The sequence below is a fragment of the Bombina bombina genome, chromosome 4, assembly GCF_027579735.1.
Source record: "Bombina bombina isolate aBomBom1 chromosome 4, aBomBom1.pri, whole genome shotgun sequence".
Classification (NCBI taxonomy): Eukaryota; Metazoa; Chordata; class Amphibia; order Anura; family Bombinatoridae; genus Bombina; species Bombina bombina.
Genome location: NC_069502.1, coordinates 366,327,904 through 366,353,510, shown reverse-complemented (window position 1 = coordinate 366,353,510; position 25,607 = coordinate 366,327,904). Strand labels below are relative to the sequence as shown.

General features: G+C 39.1%; 1 protein-coding gene across 1 annotated transcript in view; it reads left to right on the top strand.

The window, feature by feature from the left end:
* PHC3 (polyhomeotic homolog 3) overlaps nucleotides 1-25,607 on the top strand; it is a 1,036,700-nt gene that overhangs the window by 608,405 nt on the left and 402,688 nt on the right. The window lies entirely within an intron of this gene.

Sequence of the window (25,607 nt, the reverse complement as noted above, 5' to 3'; positions counted from 1 at the left end):
TATTGGCAAAAAATGCTTCTAGTAAAAGTTATCACTGTTTTTGTGTTAACATTTTTCTCTGCACGTGCATGTGAAGCATAGCTAGATATTGTCACTGTACCCAAGTTTTAAATAATGCAGCTTCTCAGATCATCAGTGGGGCTTGTATCATGTCAGCAATGAACAAATTGAGTCATTACCAGATGGTGCAAGCACCTTAGGATCTCTGAGAAAGTGCTGTGTTTAAAATGCTGGTGCACGGTGCATACTTAAATACACTTTTGAAACAGCTATAGCGTTTATTAGAAGCATTTTTGCTAATGCATATATATTACAAAAATTCTTCTGTTCAATACCGAAATGCACCCATGTGGTTTCCAATTTTGGCTGGAACATCCCTTTAAGCAAAATCTACCTTTTGAAAATTTCACTAGGGATCTCGCAGTGCTGGATGAACATTTTAGAATATCTCCCCTGAGTGGAGAGGTTTTGAATATCTAAGATACAAGATAATCACACTGTAAAAATGTATATTAATATAACTATGTTGGTTATGCAAAACTGGAGAATGGGTAACAAAAGGATTATCTATCTTTTTAAACAATAAAAATTCTGGAGTAGATAGCTGAGGCGGCTGGACGTGTGGTGCCTGGGCTCTTCACTTTAAGTCTTAATAAGTGGGGTTTTACAGTACATATTGAGATATTTTTTATTTGAAAACACCCACAAGTTGAACTATATTGCTTTCCACTACTACAGTATCGATTTCTGACCGTGGATCGGGCGTCTGCTTCTCAGCACAGCAACATGGAGAGTGGCCATGCGGTATATTGGATCGCTTATATTGCCTACAGACCTGAATAGAACAACGGCTAAGGTTGGAAGTAACCCTGCATAAATCTTATAAGCCGACGGAACATAAAACCTGCAGGTCACCAAAGAGTGGTCTACAATCTGTGGTGTTTAGGCTGCCGCATTTTAACTGTAAGGATCACAGTTAGCTAGATTGTGGATCTCAGCTGCGGAGCTAATAAGTTTGAATGTATGCCAGTGAGGGTTAAATACAAAGCTAATTGTTGCTAAGTATTCCCAACTAGGCAAAATAGAGTTGCTGTTAAGTGTCTATCCTGATCAGTATTTCTGAATCAGGATAAAGAGTAAATAAGGAAGTTCCCAGAGGTTTAGCTTAACTTGAATCAAAATTATTAGCAGAGCGTAACTTGGCTTCTGATGCAAGGAACAGGCACCTGTGTAACCTGAGTTCAGTGCAAGTCTGTGTTAGCGGTGAGTCAGTTCTGCCTGTGCTGACAGGCGTGTGTGCTGCAGAGGAATGGACACACTGTGAGTAGTGTGTGCAGCGTGCAGGAGCTGCATTCTGAAAATGGCAGAAGTGATTTGGGGAGAGCAGGTAAGGAGAGCTCTAGTGCTGGTTACTTGTTGAAATGGATCTGGAGGTTTATTATATAAACCGGAGGTCAGAGACAAGGAGGAAGGAGTATTCAGAGAGAAGATGAAGTTGGTAGTTTATAGCTCCGGTCTCACTTGTTGTTAGGAGGTGCTGCTGTAAGAGGTATTGATTCCTGTAACGGTTAAGTGTAGAATCAGTTGGGAAATCCCTTTAAACACAAACAATCCTGTTCTGTGGATATTGGAGATAGTCCGTGACTACGAGTAATACAGAGATCCTGGAAAGGTTCAGCTGCAGAGAATAGGAACTTTTACTAGTAAGCTCAAAACAATACTGAAGCAAGGTGGAAGGGGCGTGACCAGGTTAATATAAGCTTGGAATCTGACTCCAGAGAATCCTTAAAGGGGCATAGGTGATGAGCGACAAGAAACCCTGACATACCCCCCCCTCTCAGGGTAGCTGCCCAGAAGCTACAAAACGAGGCCGATCCGGATTCCTCCTATGGAAGAATGAAACTAGTCTGGGAGCATGTACATTGGTAGAAGGCTCCCAAGAACCCTCCTCAGAACTGAAACCCTTCCAATGAATCAAATACTGAAGAACACCACTGACGATGCGGGAGTCTAATAAAGAGTCAACTTCATATTCGTCATCCGAATCGATCAGAGTTTCAGGAGGTGTTAAGGTGTCCAAGCATCTGGTTTGCCGGTGAGGTTTGAGTAAACTTACATGAAAAGTGGGGTGTAGTCTGTAGTTAGAGGGTAAACTTAAGGTGACAGCGTTGGGATTCACGATCCTTGTTATAGGAAAAGGTCCAATGAAAGAAGTGCTAAGTTTCTTACTTGGTGTCCTTAATTTAATGTTCTTAGTGGATAACCATACCATGTCTCCGATGTTGTAGGTAGGTGCTTGGCGTCGTCAAAGATTGTAATAATGCCTTTGTTGGGTTTGAGCTTCTGCGATATGTTTCTTAAGATCTTGAAATAAGTCGAGAAGATTGTTTGCTACATCGTCCACCTGTGGACAAGTGGTATCCAAGCGAGGATGCAGTTGGAAGTTAGGGTGAAATCCGTAATTAGCATAGAACGGAGATTTCTGTGTAGTGGAACTGGTTGAATTGTTGTAAGCATATTCTGCCATAGACAATGTGGAAGCCCATTGGTCTTGTTGGTTAGAGCAATATGAACGGATATACTGCTCAAGCCATTGGTTCACTCTCTCTGTCTGTCCGTTGGATTGCGGGTGGAAGGAGGAGGAGAAGCGTAATTCCACTTGCATGATTGCACATAGTTGTTTCCAGAAACGGGATGTGAATTGGGTTCCTCTATCCGTAACTATGGATTGAGGTAACTCATGTAACTTAACGATGTTATTCAAAAAGAGTTTTGCTGTTTCAGAGGAAGTAGGTAACTTGTGGAAAGGCAAGAAATGTGCCATCTTGGTTAGGTGGTCTACCACGACTAGAATAGTGTTGTAGCCATCAGAGGGAGGAAGTTCCACTATAAAGTCCATTCCTATGCATTGCCAAGGCCTGTCTGGAATTTGAAGGGGTAGCAGCAATCCAAATGGTGTTTTTTTATCTGTTTTAGAGACTGTACAAACGTGACAACTTTGGATGTATTCTTGGACGGATGATCTCAAGGAAGGCCACCAATAAGTGCGTGACAGAAGATCAAGGGTTTTATTAATACCCAAATGTCCTGCCATGGGTGAGTCATGATGTTCTTTTAATATGTTTTGGCGTAAAGAGGGGGAACATAAATCTTCCCCATATGGTAATAAAGTCTATCTTGTCCTAAAGTGAGATTACTACTGAAGATCTCTGGATCGTCTTTCTGAGAATTCCTCAAAACCTGTGTATAGGGCAGAGACAGGGCTATTATCTGTTCAACAGGTATAACTGTTCCCGGAGCAGTGTAAGTAGAAGGTTTTGAATCCTTCCTTGATAGAGCGTCAGCTTTCCCGTTCTTACTCCCTGGCCGGTATGTGATGTGAAAATCAAACCTTGATAGGAACAGACTCCATCTTAGCTGTCTAGCAGAAAGAGTTCAGTTGGTCAAGAGGTATTCCAGATTCTTATGATCTGTATAGATCAGTATGGGATGTTTACTTCCTTCCAGAAGATGCCTCCAATGTTCCAAGGAAACTTTGATCACTAGCAATTCCTTCTCACCGATGGGGTAGTTATATTCAGCAGGAGTCATTACCCTGGAGAAGAAAGCAACTGGATGAAGTGGTTCCCCTGGTGTTGTTCGTTGAGAGAGGGTTGAACCGAGAGCATAATCCGATGCATCGACTTCTAGTACGTAATGAGAATGTGGGTCTGGATAAGAGAGAATTGGAGCTTGCGTGAAAGTCTCCTTCAGGTGGTTGAAAACAGCTTGTGTTTTAGGGCTCCAAGTAAACTGAGTTTTTATGCTGGTCAAAGAGGTGAGTGGTTTAGTGAGTAAGGAATAATTCTTGATGAATTTACGGTAATAGTTGGCAAACCCTAAAAATCTTTGAAGTTCCTTCTTAGAAGTCGGTGTAGGCCATTGCTTGATTGTCTGTACTTTTGTATCGTCCATCTGAATACCATTAGGGGATATTGTATATCCCAAGAAGGTAATATGATTTGTATGAAAAATGCACTTCTGTAATTTGGCAAAGAGACTGTGTTGACGTAGACGTGTTAAAACCCACCGGACATGTTTCCTGTGTTCTGAGATGTTATCAGAGTATATCAGGATATCATCTAAATAGATGACTACACAGACGTCTAATAAGTCGCCGAAGATATCGTTAATGAGATACTGGAACGTGGCTGGAGCGTTGCAGAGTCCGAATGGCATCACCTTGTACTCATAGAGTCCGTATCTGGTTCTGAAGGCGGTGAGCCATTCGTCCCCTTGTCGGATTCTTACCAAATTATACGCTCCACGTAGATCCAATTTGGTATAGACAGTAGCATGACTGAGTCTTTCGACGAGTTCTGGTATTAGCGGAAGTGGATAACGTTTTTTTACCGTGCATTTATTTAGCTCTCTATAATCGATTATAGGACGGAGGGAGTGGTCCTTATTCTTAACGAAAAATATTCCTGCACCTGCAGGTGAGGTTGAGGGTTGTATGAAACCTTTTCGTAGGTTTTCGGATAAATAGGTTTTTAAATGTTCCAGTTCTGGTTGTGATAGAGGGTAGATGTGTCCAAATGGAATTGTGGCCCCAGGTAGAAGTTCGAAGGGGCAATTATAAGGCCGATGAGGTGGGAGAGTCTCTGCTTCCTTTTCACTGAAAACGTCCTCAAAATCTTGGTAATCGGTAGGTAGTTGGTTTGTAATAGTGCAACACAATGTAGGATGAGTAAAACAAGTGGTTTTGCAATAGTCAGAAAGGAACTGTACTTCCAAGCTGTCGCAGTGAATAGTAGGTTGATGAGTTTGCAACCATTGCAGACCAAGGACTACTGGGAACATAGGGGATGAAATAACATTGAAAGAGATGTATTCTACATGTGTTGAGAGACTAGATACCTTAATAGGAACTGTTTGATGTGGGACAGGTCCTGAGGTGATAAAATTACCATCAATAACTCTAATGGAAACAGGTTTTGCTTTCAACAAAGTGGGTATTTTATTTACAGTGACAAACATATTATCTATATAGGAATTTTGTGCTCCTGAGTCAATTATGGCTTCACTGATCACCTGGTGACGATCCCACTGCAAATTAAGAGATCGAGAACAATAAGCCACATGTTTTATGCTAGTGGTTAAACATGTTGTGTCCGAAAAACACTTACGTCTCTTTTGTCTTGAGAGAATGGGACAGTCCTTTACGGTGTGTGTATTGGATGCACAGTACATGCATAAGTTATTCACGCGTCTGCGGTTCCTTTCTACTGGCTGAAGTGGACCCTTTGTGAACCCGATATCCATTGGTTCAGTGGCGTGACTAGTAGATGGTTTGTGATAAGAGACTGAAGGCCTGCTGGAAGTCTTAGTGGCTAGCTTTTCTGTTTTACGTTCTCTTAATCTTCGGTCTATTTGGATGCTTAATCTGATCAATCCTTCTAATGATCTTGGCAGCTCGGTACGTGCTAATTCATCCTTTAGAGCATCATTCAAACCTAAACGGTATTGATTCCTTAGAGCGATCTCGCTCCACTCTGTATCCTTACTGTACTGCTTGAATTCGCTAAGGTACTCTTCGACAGGTTTTTTACCTTGCTTGAGAGACCTCATCTTAGTTTCAGCAGTCAGCTGAATATTGGTATCCTGGTACAATACAGCCATTTCTTTGAAGAAATCCTGGAGGGAGGCTAAAATGGGGTGGTCTTGTTCAAAGAATGCGTCTGCCCATTTTCGGGGTTCCCCTCTTAAGAAGGAAATGACTGTCAGAACTTTGACACGTTCCGTAGAATATGTCTTGGGTTTTAAACTGAACAATAAATTACAGGAATTCCTAAATTGAGTAAATTGAGCTCTATCCCCCGCGAAGGTATCTGGCATAGACACTTGGGGTTCTGGGGTCGCAACAGCAGCTGCGGATTTAGTTATTGAGTCTTTTATAATGTTACTCAAACTGTTATTTTGTACCTGTAATTCTCTGAGTCCCTGACTCAATTGATCCACCTTCTGTGATAGTGCGTACACTATTTGGGGTAACTCCGCTGGATCCATATGTTGGCTTCAGTATTATGTAAGGATCACAGTTAGCTAGATTGTGGATCTCAGCTGCGGAGCTAATAAGTTTGAATGTATGCCAGTGAGGGTTAAATACAAAGCTAATTGTTGCTAAGTATTCCCAACAAGGCAAAAGAGAGTTGCTGTTAAGTGTCTATCCTGATCAGTATTTCTGAATCAGGATAAAGAGTAAATAAGGAAGTTCCCAGAGGTTTAGCTTAACTTGAATCAAAATTATTAGCAGAGCGTAACTTGGCTTCTGATGCAAGGAACAGGCACCTGTGTAACCTGAGTTCAGTGCAAGTCTGTGTTAGCGGTGAGTCAGTTCTGCCTGTGCTGACAGGCGTGTGTGCTGCAGAGGAATGGACACGCTGTGAGTAGTGTGTGCAGCGTGCAGGAGCTGCGTTCTGAAAATGGCAGAAGTGATTTGGGGAGAGCAGGTAAGGAGAGCTCTAGTGCTGGTTACTTGTTGAAATGGATCTGGAGGTTTATTATATAAACCGGAGGTCAGAGACAAGGAGGAAGGAGTATTCAGAGAGAAGATGAAGTTGGTAGTTTATAGCTCCGGTCTCACTTGTTGTTAGGAGGTGCTGCTGTAAGAGGTATTGATTCCTGTAACGGTTAAGTGTAGAATCAGTTGGGAAATCCCTTTGAACACAAACAATCCTGTTCTGTGGATATTGGAGGTAGTCCGTGACTACGAGTAATACAGAGATCCTGGAAAGGTTCAGCTGCAGAGAATAGGAACTTTTACTAGTAAGCTCAAAACAATACTGAAGCAAGGTGGAAGGGGCGTGACCAGGTTAATATAAGCTTGGAATCTGACTCCAGAGAATCCTAAAAGGGACATAGTTGATGAGCGACAAGAAACCCTGACACCGGGTTACTGAGCAGATAATTAACGCTGCTTCGAGTTTCTGTGCCTACAATATTCCCCCTACCTCACCCCACACAACATCTTGGCTGAAAGGTGTAAGGTTCACTCTGCTAGTGAATGGTCCCAGTTACACCCTCATCAGAGCGGCACAACAGCTTCGTACACTGACCTGAGGTCTTTTAAAATGGCGGAGATGGAACTTCTTTTACAAGAGGTTGGAGCACTTCTAGATGCTCACTTCTCAAAACTTTGGCTCGTGATAAGTACTGAATGGGACTCACTGAGAGATGTTTGCAAACCCTTTATAAAACGGACATTGCCACCGACTGAGCCTCTACTTACATGTCATCCTCCCAGTACAGAGAAAACCTACTTGATCCCGCATGATACTGGAGTGAATATGGATATGGGGGGAGAATCTCACCTCAAACAGACCGCAGCTACCGCGGATCTGAAAGCCAATCTCACCAACACAGCTTTTACACAGCATTCAGAGGCACGAGAAGCGCAGACTCCTGCAATTCATGGAGACCGTAAGAACAAAATCCCCCTCATCCTAGCTGCTACTAAAAGGTCCCTACAGCCTGACAGATGGGCCCTCACTGAGGGACCGTTTAAGGAGGTGCTGGATTCCATCAGGGGCAATTTCATCATTTGCAAAGTGGCTCCTTTGAATTTGCTTGGGGCCACTTTCTATGCGCAACTCCATCCATTGAGCAGCCTTTTTGGCACGGCCTGCAACCAGATCACGAGGATAGGAGTGGGTTAATGACTATGCCATTGCTAACGGACATCAGCAGTTTGCATATTGCAGTGATTCTACTGTAATCTGAGGACAGATGCTGTTAACCACTCGCCTACCATCTGAGCTCAAAATGTATTTCATCACATCTGGTGGACAAAGGTATTCTTACTAAACATGCAAACATCGATTTTAACTACACCCTAATGACGGCAACTAAGCTAGAGGTGGAGGAGACTGCCTTATCACTTGTGTATTGTCTTCACCATTGTGATGTCTGAAATAAAAGTGAGTGTCTAAGTGAACCACAGCTGCTGAGATGAATGTAATTTTAGTAAGTTTGTTGCAGAGATTGTTATTTGGGTGGTAACATCAATTACAATACATGTAATGTGAGAACCCACATTGAATCAATGCAGTTTAATAGTTGGTGAAGGATGCTGTGGATATTCTATAGCTGCCACATGTGAATAAATCACTGAATAAATGCAGCAGCATAAGCACAACAAGTCACCAAAAAAAAATAGGTGTTAACACAGAGAAAAATATAACAACTGAAGTGTAGTTAAGATGACACTGAGTAGATCGATCAGAGTGTAATACAATGTATAAAGTGTATACTGCTTTAGCATATAATAGGTATGTTGCTGAATGAGGTACCTGAGCAGTTAAAGCTTAACTGCAGGAGAAAGAACTCAGAGAACAAACAGACTCAGTCCACGAGATGCGGCAAAGGTTGGCGTGTGACGTCACCGCTCCGATACTTCCGGAATCAGTGAAACAGCTGACAGGCGGCTTAGAGTTCCGTAGCTGAACAGAGAGTTCTGGGGTTTCTTCAAAGGAGGCTGGGAAGGAGTGCAGACAATGCAATCTACGATCCAATACCAAGCAAAGAGTAGTGTGGGAGGAGGCCATTTATAGGTTGGATGTCAGACTATTAAAGAAACAGTACTATTTGCAAGTGAGTTAATACAATAACTGCATAGGAGAGCAGATGAATAGCTGTGAACATGACAGGACTCCCCACTCAAGGAGCCACTCCGGGGCTCAGGAACGGGGTCTGTCAGGATTCCTCTGATGGAACCGAGAAATGAGTCGAGGGGCCGAAATGTTACTGGCAGGTTCCCAGGAATCATCCTCCTCTGCATACCCCTTCCACCTTATAAGATATTGCAGGATGCCACAGTAGAATCTGGAATCTAGAATGGAGGGAACCTCATATTCGATGTTTGGGTCAACAGATACCTGAGGTAGAGATTGTAGGGAAGAGTCCCCCCGAACTGTCCGGTATGTTTTCAGGAGGGAGACAGGAAATGTCGGATGTATCTTGAGATTATTAGGCAATTGAATACGCACAGCATTGTCATTGATGATTTTAATGACAGGAAAAGGTCCTATATATAATGGAGTGTCATGAACCAAGCCTCCAGACGAAAAAGAAAAAGAAAAGGTCTGGGAGGCATTCTGCTAAGAAGGGCTGTGTGGGGATTTGAACCTGTGGCTCTGTGGTTGCTATTTCTGTTTGCTTACATGTTGAGCCACAGCCAGTTCTAGCAATAGCATGGATCTTAAAAGATCTGATAAATAACTATTTGCCTTACTTGTTATTACACCTGTGCAACACACAGGTGTTCTCAATTCTGGAATTAATCAGAACCAACCCTGTGCAAAACCTCCCTATTTAAGGATGGCTTTTAGTCTGCATTTTTGTCTTCACATTGGATCTGTTTTGTCAAGTCAGAACCTGTTTCCTGTATTTCTTTGGAGAAAGATTTATTTTGCACCTGTTTACAAGGTATTACCAGGAGAAAGCCTTTACCTTTAAACCTGTTACCAATCTACAAGTTTGTTTCCTGCTTTATGCAATTCCTGCACTTGGCCATTGCCAGGAGAAAGTTTTCCTTTGCACCTGTTTACAAGGTATTACCAGGAGAAAGCCTTTACCTTTAAACCTGTTACCAATCTTCAAGTTTGTTTCCTGCCTTGTGCATTTCCTGCACTCAGCAATTACAAGGAGAGAGACTTTACCTTTAAACCTGTTACCAGTTTGCAAGTTATTTCCTGCATTGTGTAATTCCTGCACTCATCAATTTCAAGGAGAGAGACTTTACCTTTAAACCTGTTACCAGTTTGCAAGTTGTTTTCTGCCTTGTGCAAATCTTACATTTCAGTTATTACCAAGAGAAAGACTTTCCTTTTTGAATCTGCATCTCTGCTTACTAGTTTTCTTTATTTTGACTCCTGCTGTATGTGGTCTTAACATACCTGAGTAGCATATTTAAATATTCTGCAAGTATTTGCTTAAACAAAGTATTTTGTTGTTTAAATAAATTTGTTTTCATTTTTAATCAGTATGGCTTCTACTAATCTTCCTTTAAAGCAACTGTTCCAGACAATGAGGCCCTCACATGATATCCTGAGACAGAACATGACAGAATGTGAAGACCATAAAAGAGAGCCCTCTGGGATTATTGCTGTATTGGATTCAGTGTTAAAGTTTATTAAGGACATACTCATTAACTTTATGGAGCTGGTGGAAATGTTATCTCTCCCAACCGAAACCTTGTCTAAAGTTACCTCCCAAACAAGGAAAGGTTTTAAAGAACCCTTAACAGAAGAGGAGAAAATTCGGCGAAGACAACTTAACCTCTGTTTCTATTGTGGGGGACCTGGTCACCGCATCACAGGGTGTCCAGTAAGACCTCCTAGAGGATCAAGTCAAGATACAGCCAAGTTGAAAATGAACTCTGATGTTAAGGGAACAAATTATACTTCCACTAGCAAACTGTATGATACCCCTGGAGATGACCCAGCTATGGAGAATACATCTATTCTACAAACAACCGTTTCTAACACGCTTCAAGAAATGGTACCTGATTTGAAACAGATGCTCATTGGGAGTACAACTCCAACTACATCCATTACCCATACCACTGCGTCTGTTTCTGCATCAACCACATTGGGGAACTCTGCAAAAATACCTCCTGGAAATCCTGCACATTACCTTGTTTCTGCCCTGGCTGGAGATCCAGCTAACAAAAGTCACTCATCAGACATAAAAGTGACAAACCTTCCAGCTGAATCAGACTCTGCCAATTCTAAAGATCCACACCTCCTTGTACCACCTTCACCCAGCTACTCATTGACTGAGAAAGAATTGGATGAGATGGTTCAATTGGATATAAATGACACAGAAAATGAATTCCTGGACTCTGAAGGAGAGGTCATACCTTACCCGGAGGTACTCTACCCATCAGGCAGATATGACCCAGATAACGAATTCCTTGACTCTGAAGGAGAGGTCTTTTCCTACCCGGAGGTACCCTGCCCATCAGCCAGTCCATTGCAAGCTGCTGGGTATAATCAGGAACCTCTGAATCAAAACTGTCTTGGTTTTTCAGCTCTTGTTATACCTACAGGGATATCTTCTAAGGGTCCCCAATCTCAGGCAGCTGTTCCAAGCAAAGAATCCATTCCATCTGATTGTATTAGGGCTTCAAATGGAACACTTGTTCGTAAATCCCACCTTCAGATGTTTGAACAGGCTTTGAGCGCCCAGAGTGCGCTCTTTGGAGGGGGCATCTGTCATGAACCAAGCCTCCAGACGAAAAAGAAAAAGAAAAGGTCTGGGAGGCATTCTGCTAAGAAGGGCTGTATGGGGATTTGAACCTGTGGCTCTGTGGCTGCTATTTCTGTTTGCTTACATGTTGAGCCACAGCCAGTTCTAGCAATAGCATGGATCTTAAAAGATCTGATAAATAACTATTTGCCTTACTTGTTATTACACCTGTGCAACACACAGGTGTTCTCAATTCTGGAATTAATCAGAACCAACCCTGTGCAAAACCTCCCTATTTAAGGATGGCTTTTAGTCTGCATTTTTGTCTTCACATTGGATCTGTTTTGTCAAGTCAGAACCTGTTTCCTGTATTTCTTTGGAGAAAGATTTATTTTGCACCTGTTTACAAGGTATTACCAGGAGAAAGCCTTTACCTTTAAACCTGTTACCAATCTACAAGTTTGTTTCCTGCTTTATGCAATTCCTGCACTTGGCCATTGCCAGGAGAAAGTTTTCCTTTGCACCTGTTTACAAGGTATTACCAGGAGAAAGCCTTTACCTTTAAACCTGTTACCAATCTTCAAGTTTGTTTCCTGCCTTGTGCATTTCCTGCACTCAGCAATTACAAGGAGAGAGACTTTACCTTTAAACCTGTTACCAGTTTGCAAGTTATTTCCTGCATTGTGTAATTCCTGCACTCATCAATTTCAAGGAGAGAGACTTTACCTTTAAACCTGTTACCAGTTTGCAAGTTGTTTTCTGCCTTGTGCAAATCTTACATTTCAGTTATTACCAAGAGAAAGACTTTCCTTTTTGAATCTGCATCTCTGCTTACTAGTTTTCTTTATTTTGACTCCTGCTGTATGTGGTCTTAACATACCTGAGTAGCATATTTAAATATTCTGCAAGTATTTGCTTAAACAAAGTATTTTGTTGTTTAAATAAATTTGTTTTCATTTTCAATCAGTATGGCTTCTACTAATCTTCCTTTAAAGCAACTGTTCCAGACAATGAGGCCCTCACATGATATCCTGAGACAGAACATGACATGGAGAGAGTTTCTTGGACGGAGTGTTCAGGCGCAAATTCCTGGTAGACAACCAGACAAGATCTCCAAGGGAGTAATGTGGAGCAGGGGTTCTTCTCATGTCATAATATTTTTTATGTATTCGTTTGGCTTCCTCAATTGTATTACGTACAGTGATGAAATTTGAAGCAATAGTTTGAGTTAAGTCGCTGATATGAACTGAGTTGTTGTTTCCGGGTAGAAGTTGGAAAGATGGATGATAACCATAGTTAATAAAGAACGGTGTTTGCTTAGTTGTGGCATGGATGGTGTTATTGAAGACAAACTCTGCGTAAGGGAGTAAAGTCGACCAAGATTTCTGGTTGAAATGACAATAAGTCCGTAGAAATTGTTCAACCCATTGGTTACACCTCTCAGTTTGACCATTGGTCTGAGGATGATATGATGATGAGAGCTTTTTATCAATCGAAAATGATTTACAGAATTCTGCCCAAAGAGTGATCCGCGGTCTGTAAGAATCCTTTGTGGTAATCCATGTAGCTTGAAAACATTGGCAAGGAGAACTTGTATGGTTTCAGCAGCTGTTGGTAATTTATGATATGGAATGAGATGTATCATTTTACTAAACAGATCTACAACCACTATTATGGTGGTGTTATTTGAAGATCGGGTAGGTCAACAATGTAGTCCATTGTGATATCAAGCCATGGTCTGTTGGGTGTAGAAATTGGTAGCAACAATCCATAGGGTAGAACCAGTCCTAAAAGACAAAAAACGAGAGGCGCTCTTGGTGCAGCAAATTCCAAACAGAGATAGACTACGAATACATAATATATTCCAGGTACTCACAAACAAAGTTGCACATGCAGTGCAATATCGTGCAAGCCGAAACTTCTGAGCCATTCGGCTGACTCACAGTGGCTGAAGCAGATGGTATCCAAAACAAGGCTCCAATCCCGATGCCAATCACCTCTCAGGAACGCCAACAGGAACCGATCAGCACTGTAGATATCTGGCAATTAGCTCAGGGCCCAACCAGGCGGTTCACTCCAACAACGGGGAATAATAACAAGTCCAGAGCAAGACTTAAAATGACAAATACACTTTATTAAAACATATAAAAGTGTTGCTTAGCAACGCGTTTCTCGGCTGAGTGTCGTTTCATCAGGCTATTATTTTGCTTTAAGTCTTACTCTATTTAAACCCCTTCTAATCTATCAGCGGCATTAAAATTTGGCGCGCCTCCTATCCCGGCTCTATTCGAATCCTATCATTGGTTAATACAGCTAAGAGCCGGTATCCAATAAAATCCAACGGTTAGGGCACTCCTCTGGAATGTTGTACGTCGTCATAATGATAATAATAATAACCGTTGGATTTGTTTGGGCAAACACATATTACTAATATGCTCAAGATGATCTGGGCATAAAGGGAAGTTAGATACTCCTTATACTAAAACCATTTGGATACAAATTCCACTACGAAAGTACTGGAATATAATGCTCGCTAATAAACTATGTGAATATTGACACAAAGTAACTACGATACAGGTGACCCTTACGTACAATAAATGCCATTACAACCATAATAAAGATAATACATATACATAAATCTACGTTTATAGAACTAATGGGGAAATTTTCATTAGTTAACCCTAAGCTAGTTCTTATAAGCTTATTTTACAATGCTTCTGTTTCGACTGATAGATGTTAAATGTTATATCTTATATAACAATTATTCTATCCCAACATTTTAAAATAGATAAATACATTCAATTTACATTTGTTGTTAAAAAACAATACATAAATAAATAAAAAATATAATACCATTGTAGTTAGAAAATAAGATTACCCAATTAAATTGACATTATTATTAAAAAACTAAATTGACCAAAAAGTTACTACTAACATAAAATTATATATATATATATATATATATATATATATATATATATATATATATATAATACAAGGGATATAGGGATACTAATTGTTCATTCAAGATGTTAAATGGGCACATTAAATATACTAGAATTCATCAATCCCCCCTATATATTAAATTCCTAATGCAGAGTATACTGTGAAATGTACCTTTATATCATATAAGAGATAAGGGAACTTATTGGGGAAACATCTAAACCTCCCGAAATTAGATTTATCACACAATATAATTGTAATTACAATCTTAATAGTGACATTCTGCACAAACATTGGAGAATTTTGAAACGGGATCCTATTTTAAATGAATTGATAGGTGAAAAACCTTCTATAGTGTATAAAAGAGCACCAAATTTTAAGAATATCTTAGCAACAAGTAAAATAGTAAAACATATGAACACCACTAGAGTTAATAGGACAGCCAATGAACGAATTAATCATCGCCGATCCCCTATAAGAGGAGCATTCAAATGTAACATAAAAAACTGCAAGATGTGTGATCATATTGAAAATAAAAAGACATTATTCCATTCTTTTGTAAACAAAAAATCTTACAAGATTAGGAGCAGATTATCTTGTGCTTCACATTATATTATTTACTTGCTATCCTGTATTTGTGGAATTCAGTATATAGGCCGCACTATTAGACGTCTCAGCCATAGGTGGTCCGAGCACTACTGTAGTATCTTGAGAAACAAAAAATCACACAGCGTGATTAAACATTGTCACTCAAAATATAATGGTGACCCAAACTGTTACACAATTATTCCCATTGAAGAAGTCCCTATCTCACATCTATATAATAGATTTACAAGATTAAGACAAAGGGAGACATACTGGATCCACAAATTAAAAACTATTCATCCTATGGGATTGAATTTAAATGTGGATCTAGCAGCTTTTTAATGTTTTTAATGTAATCCATTCATCATAAGTCTATTTTTCGCCTTTTCCCTTTTATTTAGGTAACCCCCCCCCTCTCCCCCACTATGCACACACTTCCCCTATCACTAGTATATTAGAACACCAGGAGCCCATTGGTATTAGTACCACTTATATTGAACACTAGCCTATAGTTGCACCATTTTTATATGTATCTATATGATCTCTGATTAGTTACGATATATATATATATATACACATATATATCTATTTACACCACATATATATATATATATATTATGTTAGTATTGAGTTTATCTAGCACAATCATTTATAATTTTAAACACATATATATCACTTATATTATTTTAGCATCACATATATAACTTAAGTTTAGTCATGATATATCCACTAATGATAGGGTGTAAATATCACCTTATCTCTTATATGATATAAAGGTACATTTCACAGTATACTCTGCATTAGGAATTTAATATATAGGGGGGATTGATGAATTCTAGTATATTTAATGTGCCCATTTAACATCTTGAATGAACAATTAGTATCCCTATATCCCTTGTATTATATATATATATATATATATATATATATATATATATATATATAATTTTATGTTAGTAGTAACTTTTTGGTCAATTTAGTTTTTTAATAATAATGTCAATTTAATTGGGTAATCTTATTTTCTAACTACAATGGTATTATATTTTTATTTATTTATGTATTGTTTTTTAACAACGAATGTAAATTGAATGTATTTATCTATTTTAAAATGTTGGGATAGATTAATTGTAATATAAGATATAACATTTAACATCTATCAGTCGAAACAGAAGCATTGTAAAATAAGCTTATAAGAACTAGCTTAGGGTTAACTAATGAAAATTTCCCCATTAGTTCTATAAACGTAGATTTATGTATATGTATTATCTTTATTATGGTTGTAATGGCATTTATTGTACGTAAGGGTCACCTGTATCGTAGTTACTTTGTGTCAATATTCACATTGTTTATTAGCGAGCATTATATTCCAGTACTTTCGTAGTGGAATTTGTATCCAAATGGTTTTAGTATAAGGAGTATCTAACTTCCCTTTATGCCCAGATCATCTTGAGCATATTAGTAATATGTGTTTGCCCAAACAAATCCAACGGTTATTATTATTATCATTATGACGACGTTCAACATTCCAGAGGAGTGCCCTAACCGTTGGATTTTATTGGATACCGGCTCTTAGCTGTATTAACCAATGATAGGATTCGAATAGAGCTGGGAAAGGAGGCGTGACAAATTTTAATGCCGCTGATAGGTTAGAAGGGGTTTAAATAGAGCAAGACTTAAAGCAAAATAATAGCCTGATGAAACGGCACTCAGCCGAGAAACGCGTTGCTAAGCAACACTTTTATATGTTTTAATAAAGTGTATGTGTCATTTTAAGTCTTGCTCTGGACTTGTTATTATTCCCCGTTGTTGGAGTGAACCGCCTGGTTGGGCCCTGAGCTAATTGCCAGATATCTACAGTGCTGATCGGTTCCTGTTGGCGTTCCTGAGAGGTGATTGGCATCAGGATTGGAGCCTCGTTTTGGATACCATCTGCTTCAACCACTGTGAGTCAGCCGAACGGCTCAGAAGTTTCGGCTTGCACGATATTGCACTGCATGTGCAACTTTGTTTGTGAGTACCTGGAATATATTATGTATTCGTAGTCTATCTCTGTTTGGAATTTGCTGCACCAAGAGAGCCTCTCGTTTTTTGTCTTTTAGGACTGGTTCTACTTTCTGCCACTTTGGAGAGAGCTGCTGTTACCTTTATTACGTCGTGGGATCTGGTCTATGGTTTATATGGACTCATATATATATATTTTTTGAGTTGGGACTTTTTTTGCACATTTAACATAATTTGTTGGAACTTAGGTTCTTTTATTATTATTAATTTTATTTATATATTTTACAGTGTTTGTAGTATGGTTTTTATTTTTTGCCCCAAATACTAATAGGTTTGGCAAGTGAATTTATATACGCTAACATTTTCATATATATTGGCGCACCTCCTATATAGTTCCTGATAGTGTATGCTATTTAGGTATCTAGCGGTTTTTTTAATCCATAGGGTAACTGTTTTGTTCGTTTTGAAGTGGCACAAACTGAACAGCTGTTAATATAGTCTGAGATGTCGTTGGTCATGTTGGGCCACCAGTATTATCTTTTTATCATCTCCTGTGTTTTAACTATGCCACTGTGGCCAGCTAAACGAGAATCGTGTGCAGAATGCAACAGAGTTCCTCTTATGGAAGATGGTATATATAATTTACCCTGATGATGGTATAGGGCATCAGAGTTTAGTTGTAATAAATGAAGAAGTTTTGTTGTATCCTTTTGTTGTTCTCGGTGCAATAAGGGGATGGAATCTATTAAAAAGAGTAGACATTTGTCTTCAGGTATCACAGACTGGGGAGAGTAAGTGTAGCAATCTTTCGGTGGTAATCGTGATAGTGCTTCTGCCTTCCTATTTTTCGCAGCGGGTCTGTAGGTTATAAGAAAATCGAATCTAGAAAAATAAAGATTCCAACGAACCTGTCTGGCTGTAAGAGTTTTGGTAGACTTCAAATATTGTAGGTTACGGTGATCTGTGTAAACTATGGTTGGGTATGTAGCTCCCTCAAGTAAATGTCGCCACTGTTCAAAGGCTACCTTTATGGCTAGAAGTTCTCTATCGCCAACTGGGTAGTGTGACTCGGGTATAGTTAGACATCTTGAGAAATAAGCAACAGGATGAAGTGGCTTTTGTAACTGTTCTCTTTGAGACAAAACTGCTCCAATTGCCAGGTCAGAAGCATCAACCTCTAGTATGAACTGTAGTTGAGTGTTAGGATATCGTAGTATTGGTGCTGATGTGAATTTCTTTTTTAGAAGATAAAAGGAGGATTGTGTTTCTTGTGTCCAAAGAAATTTGTTATCTTTTGTGAGGTTAGTTAATGGTTTTGCAACTGAGGCAAAATTGTGTATAAACTTGCAATAAAAATTCGCAAAACCAAGAAAACTTTGGACTTGTTTTTTGTTAGTTGGTTTGGGCCAATTGAGTATGGTTTGTATTTTTGTGTTGTCCATCTGTATGCCATGTTCAGAAATCTGATAACCTAGGACGGTAATGTTATGCGAGTTAAATATGCATTTTTCTGCTTTTGCATAAAGGGAATGACTTCGTAATCTGGAGAGTACCTGTCTGACATGGTTCACATGTTCAGAAGGTGTTTTTGAAAATATCAGAATTTCGTCCAGGTAAATGACAACGAAGACATCCAAAATATCTCTGAATATATCATGTATGAAGTGTTGAAAGGTGGCTGGGGCGTTACAGAGGCCGAATGGCATGACGGTGTACTCGTAAAGGACATACCGAGTACGGAACGCCGTCAGCCATTCGTCCCCAGCCCTCATACGGATGAGATTATAAGCCCCCCTTAAGTCTAGCTTAGTGAATATGTTTGATCCTTCAAGCCTTTCTATTAATTGAGGAATGAGGGGTAAGGGATAGCGGTTTTTTATAGTGATTTTATTCAGTTGCCTATAATCTACAATAGGTCTTAAAGATCCGTCCTTGTTCTGGACAAAGAACATACCCGCGGCTGCGGGGGAGGTTGAGGGACGTATGAACCCCTTCTTTAAATTATCATCAAGATAAGTTTTTAAGTGTTGTAATTCAGGCTTGGATAACGGGAATACATGGCCGCAGGGTATGACTGCACCTGGTAAGATCTCAATTGGGCAGTCATATGGGCGATGGGGTGGTAAGTTCTCGGATTCTTTTTTACTAAAGAAATCCGAAAAGTCCATGTATTCCTGGGGAATAGTACTTTCTTGAGTAGAAGAAGTTGGTTGTAACAGTAGGGTAGGGAAACAAGTAGTAGTGCAGTACTTTGAAGTAAACTGTAAACTAAGTGTGGACCAAGATATGTGGGGGTCATGTAAGCGTAACCACTGTAAACCTAAGATTACAGGAAAGGCAGGGGAAGTAATTACATCAAATGTTATGTATTCCCTATGGTGGTCTAGGGTAGAGACTAGAAGTGGAATGGTTTCAAATATAACCGGACCAGATGGCAATACCTCCCCATCAATTCCCCTTAAAGGTACAGGAGACGTTTTTTTAATCAGTGGTATTTTATTTATGTTAGTGAAGCTCACATCTATATATGAGGCAGAAGCACCAGAATCAAGAATCCCTGTGACGTTGGCCCGTTGTTGGTCCCACTGCAATGAAAGGGATAGATTAAGGTAACAAGAGGAATTACTAGCAGCTTTAATGGAATGATATGGTAGAGAAGCCTTACCCTGTTTTTGTCTCTGTAGGATTGGATAGGAGTGTACAAGGTGTTCATCAGAGGCACAATACATACATAAATTTTGTGTGCGTCTTCTGAGTTTCTCCTGGTTGGTTAATGGCCCTTTAAGGAAACCAATCTCCATAGGCTCGCTGGTAGATTTTTGAGCAATATAGGTGGAGCTTGTGGACGGTGGTTTTCTAGTACTACTGTCATGGGGAGTTCTTTCAATTTGTCTCTCTTTTAGGCGCCTATCAATACTAATACTTAGATTTATCAACTCTTCCAAGGTTGGTGGAAAATCTGAGCGACAGAGTTCATCCTTTATAGCATCTAAAAATCCCAGCCGGAATGGTTTCTTAATGCTAAATTGTTCCATTGTGTGTCCTTTGCCCATTTTTTAAAATCCACAATATAATCCTCCACATCCCTTCTCCTCTGCTGTAGAGACCTCATAGCTGTTTCGGCCATCAACTGCTTGTATGGGTCATCATACAGTTGAGCTAAAGCAGAGAAGAAAGAATCCAGAGCATTGAGGATATCATCATTGCTTTCTAGAAAATTATTTGCCCAGCTTCTAGGCTCAGCTCTTAAGTAGGAAATAGCAGTCATAACTTTGATTCTGTCTGTGGGATAAGTATAGGGCTTCAAAGTAAAAAGCAACAAACAGGCATTTTTGAAATCCCTAAACATTTTCCTGTCACCTGTAAAAATGTCAGGTAAACTAACTTGAGGTTCCTGGAAACGTGATTTTCTTTCTACAAAGTCTTTTATATAAGCTTTTAGAGCATTATTTTCTTGTTTTAAAGTATTCAGCCCATCAGTCAGCAATTCCACATTATGAGTGAGTGTCTGAATCTGTGTAGTGATCTCAGCTGGGTCCATGTTTTTATTCAGGCTTGGTATTCTGTGATGTCTGAAATAAAAGTGAGTGTCTAAGTGAACCACAGCTGCTGAGATGAATGTAATTTTAGTAAGTTTGTTGCAGAGATTGTTATTTGGGTGGTAACATCAATTACAATACATGTAATGTGAGAACCCACATTGAATCAATGCAGTTTAATAGTTGGTGAAGGATGCTGTGGATATTCTATAGCTGCCACATGTGAATAAATCACTGAATAAATGCAGCAGCATAAGCACAACAAGTCACCAAAAGAAATAGGTGTTAACACAGAGAAAAATATAACAACTGAAGTGTAGTTAAGATGACACTGAGTAGATCGATCAGAGTGTAATATAATGTATAAAGTGTATACTGCTTTACCATATAATAGGTATGTGGCTGAATGAGGTACCTGAGCAGTTAAAGCTTAACCGCAGGAGAAAGAACTCAGAGCGAACAAACAGACTCAGTCCACGAGATGCGGCAAAGGTTGGCGTGTGACGTCACCGCTCCGATACTTCCGGAATCAGTGAAACAGCTGACAGACGGCTTAGAGTTCCGTAGCTGAACAGAGAGTTCTGGGGTTTCTTCAAAGGAGGCTGGGAAGGAGTGCAGACAATGCAATCTACGATCCAATACCAAGCAAAGAGTAGTGTGGGAGGAGGCCATTTGTAGGTTGGATGTCAGACTATTAAAGAAACAGTACTATTTGCAAGTGAGTTAAAACAATAACTGCATAGGAGAGCAGATGAATAGCTGTGAACATGACAACCATTTAGGCAGTAATAACTACTCATTTATTCACTTGCAGGAGTTCAGGCAGTCTACATTTGCGGTTACAATATGTTTGCATGTACAGAGACGCTCTCTTTACCTTACACCCCGCAATAATATAAGAACCCTTTTCACAAGAGGGGAGTGGTGCAAACTGGCATGAGGAATCAACCTGACACATTGCTTTTTGTAGTATTCACCTTTCCCTTTCTCTCTGCAAATTACCGGTTAAACCCTTGACTTTACCAGTATGGGAGCTACATGTCTCTTGTTTCTGTTTTTTTTTCTTAAAGGTTGAATATTGTTAATGTGTAACTATCACAATTCATTTTAAAAATTAATATAGACTATTGTCCCTATTAATGTCCAGTTCGAATCATATAGTGCTATAATCCAAGGTGGGAAACATATAGGCCTAGATTTAGAGTTTGGCGTTAGCCGTGAAAACCAGCGTTAGAGGCTCCTAACGCTGGTTTTAGGCTACCGCCGGTATTTGGAGTCACTCAAAATAGGGTCTAACGCTCACTTTCCAGCCGCGACTTTTCCATACCGCAGATCCCCTTACGTAAATTGCGTATCCTATCTTTTCAATGGGATTTTTCTAACTCCGGTATTTAGAGTCGTTTCTGAAGTGAGCGTTAGACATCTAACGACAAAACTCCAGCCGCAGGAAAAAAGTCAGTAGTTAAGAGCTTTCTGGGCTAACGCCGGTTTATAAAGCTCTTAACTACTGTACTCTAAAGTACACTAACACCCATAAACTACCTATGTACCCCTAAACCGAGGTCCCCCCACATCGCCGACACTTGAATAAATTTTTTTAACCCCTAATCTGCCGACCGCCACCTACGTTATCCTTATGTACCCCTAATCTGCCCCCCCTAACACCGCCGACCCCTGTATTATATTTATTAACCCCTAATCTGCCCCCCTCAACGTCGCCTCCACCTGCCTACACTTATTAACCCCTAATCTGCCGAGCGGACCTGAGCGCTACTATAATAAAGTTATTAACCCCTAATCCGCATCACTAACCCTATAATAAATAGTATTAACCCCTAATCTGCCCTTCCTAACATCGCCGACACCTAACTTCAATTATTAACCCCTAATCTGCCGACCGGAGCTCACCGCTACTCTAATAAATGTATTAACCCCTAAAGCTAAGTCTAACCCTAACACCCCCCTAAATTAAATATAATTTACATCTAACGAAATTAATTAACTCTTAGATAAATACTTACCTGTAAAATAAATCCTAATATAGCTACAATATAAATTATAATTATATTGTAGCTATTTTAGGATTAATATTTATTTTACAGGCAACTTTGTAATTATTTTAACCAGGTACAATAGCTATTAAATAGTTAATAACTATTTAATAGCTAAAATAGTTAAAATAATTACAAAATTACCTGTAAAATAAATACTAACCCAAGTTACAATTAAACCTAACACTACACTATCAATAAATTAATTAAATAAACTACCTACAATTACCTACAATTAACCTAACACTACACTATCAATAAATTAATTAAATACAATTCCTACAAATAAATACAATTAAATAAACTAGCTAAAGTACAAAAAATAAAAAAGAACTAAGTTACAAAAAATAAAAAAATATTTACAAACATAAGAATGATTAGGGTTAGATTAGGGGTATGTGGGTGGTGGGTTGTAATGTTGGGGGGCTTGGGTATTGTATGTTTTTTTTTACAGGCAAAAGAGCTGAACTTCTTGGGGCATGCCCCGCAAAGGGCCCTGTTCAGGGCTGGTAAGGTAAAAGAGCTTTTAACTTTAGTAATTTAGAATAGGGTAGGGCATTTTTTATTTTGGGGGGCTTTGTTGTTTTATTAGGGGTCTTAGAGTAGGTGTAATTAGTTTAAAATTGTTGTAATATTTTTCTTATGTTTGTAAATATTTTTTTATTTTTTGTAACAGTTCTTTTTTATTTTTTGTACTTTAGCTAGTTTATTTAATTGTATTTATTTGTAGGAATTGTATTTAATTAATTTATTGATAGTGTAGTGTTAGGTTAATTGTAGGTAATTGTAGGTAGTTTATTTAATTAATGTATTGATAGTGTAGTGTTAGGTTTAATTGTAACTTAGGTTAGTATTTATTTTACAGGTAATTTTGTAATTATTTTAACTATTTTAGCTATTAAATAGTTCTTAACTATTTAATAGCTATTGTACCTGGTTAAAATAATTACAAAGTTGCCTGTAAAATAAATATTAATCCTAAAATAGCTACAATATAATTATAATTTATATTGTAGCTATATTAGGATTTATTTTACAGGTAAGTATTTATCTTTAAATAGGAATCATTTATTTAATAAGAGTTAATTAATTTCGTTAGATGTAAATTATATTTAACTTAGGGGGGTGTTAGTGTTAGGGTTAGACTTAGCTTTAGGGGTTAATACATTTATTAGAATAGCGGTGAGCTCCGGTCGGCAGATTAGGGGTTAATAAGTGTAGGCAGGTGGAGGCGACGTTGTGGGGGGCAGATTAGGGGTTAATAAATATAATATAGGGGTCGGCGGTGTTAGGGGCAGCAGATTAGGGGTACATAGGGATAATGTAAGTAGCGGCGGTTTACGGAGCGGAAGATTAGGGGTTAATAATAATATGCAGGGGTCAGCGATAGCGGGGGCGGCAGATTAGGGGTTAATAAGTGTAAGGTTAGGGGTGTTTAGACTCGGGGTACATGTTAGAGTGTTAAGTGCAGACGTAGGAAGGGTTACCGCATAGCAAACAATGGGGCTGCGTTAGGAGCTGAACGCGGCTTTTTTGCAGGTGTTTGGGTTTTTTTCAGCTCAAACAGCCCCATTGTTTCCTATGGGGGAATCGTGCACGAGCACGTTTTTGAGGCTGGCCGCGTCCGTAAGCAACTCTGGTATCGAGAGTTGAAGCTGCGTTAAAAATGCTCTACGCTCCTTTTTTGGAGCCTAACGCAGCCTTTATGTGGACTCTCGATACCAGAGTTATTTTTATGGTGCGGCCAGAAAAAAGCCGGCGTTAGTTTTTCGGGTCGTTACCGACAAAACTCCAAATCTAGGCCGTAGTTTCAGTTCCTCCCAGCATTGAGCAAATGAAACTGTGGGCTCCTTTGGCTCAGTTCTTATATTATCTCATAACCTTTTATGAACATAAGTGCAATAAGTTACCTGTCATTATCATCAGGGATAATGTTCTCAAATGTACACATTACCTGTTACTTTAACACACTCTATAATTATTATAGATGCTAGTGAAAATAATACATATCTAAACTGTATGCAACAGTTATGGAGGTGTTTAATCCTTTGTAGCCCGTTTTATATTACTAGGTGATGTTTCAGATATCCCTACATGCATACTATTGCTGTTTACAGAGATCATGGTTTATTTGTTAGTATGTCTGAGTTGCTTCAAAATTACCTAACTGCTACTCTAATTGAAGGCATATATCTCTTGCCTATAGCTATCTTTGTCTACAGTCATAGATAGGAAAAGCTCAAATTTTTATATTCTTAAACTATGGCCCTTGACACGAATATTAATCTGCCCATTAATGCCTACAATGACAGTGATATACTTATCAACTTTGGCTTTATATGGCACTTATTTATCATTTTTACATTGATATAAGGCAGTACCTAATCCTCTAACTGTGCTGTGACCCCTTACAGAGGAGAATTGACATCTGAGCTATCTAGGGACCAGGTTTCACAGGGAAAGTTGACCCCTCACTATGATGTTAAGGTGGTTGGGGTAGTCCCGCTACCTACGGGCCGGGGTGGCGGGATGGCCCGACTTGCATGAGATGAAATGAGAGATACGAGTGAGGGCTTATAGCTAGCAAAGTGCTTCACCACATTAATGCATATTCTGCTTCCCCACATAATAGCAATGCCTGATAATCCTCAGCTTAACTTTAAAATTGGGTCTGTCCTAGTTATCACGAAGGTATACTACACGTATTCCAATATCAATTTAGAGTAATAGACCATTCCAGTTCCATCCATAATGATGATTAGCGATGTATGAACGGGTACTGATTTATTATTCCCATCAGAAAATTTTAGAGGGGGGTGAGTTTTTATCACACATTTCACAGAAATTCCTAAACCTCATATCTGTACTATGATGGTGTTCTTGTTTGTTTTATCCCAGAGGAAAGTTTTTTTTTTCTTTTCACTTCATATATACTCATGTACTAAAGAATAGTGTATTAACTATTTCAGTTTTACGTTCTGTGTTATAAAAAATGAAGAGTGGCCTCCTTTTGTCCATTAATACCCTCTGTCACATCATAATGTTATCCTGGGGGTCCCAAGAGTGGCCTCAAAAAACATTTAGAGGGCATACAGTTTATATGGCACAATGATTATCTAACTCTATTCATATGCAGTCTCACTGAAACTTTTTTTGTTTACCTTGTGTGGTTCCTTTCTCTGTTATGTATTTTAGATTGTATTTATGGAGAGTATCTGTTTGTATAGATCTCATTATCATAAATTGTGTGTGTGCCTAA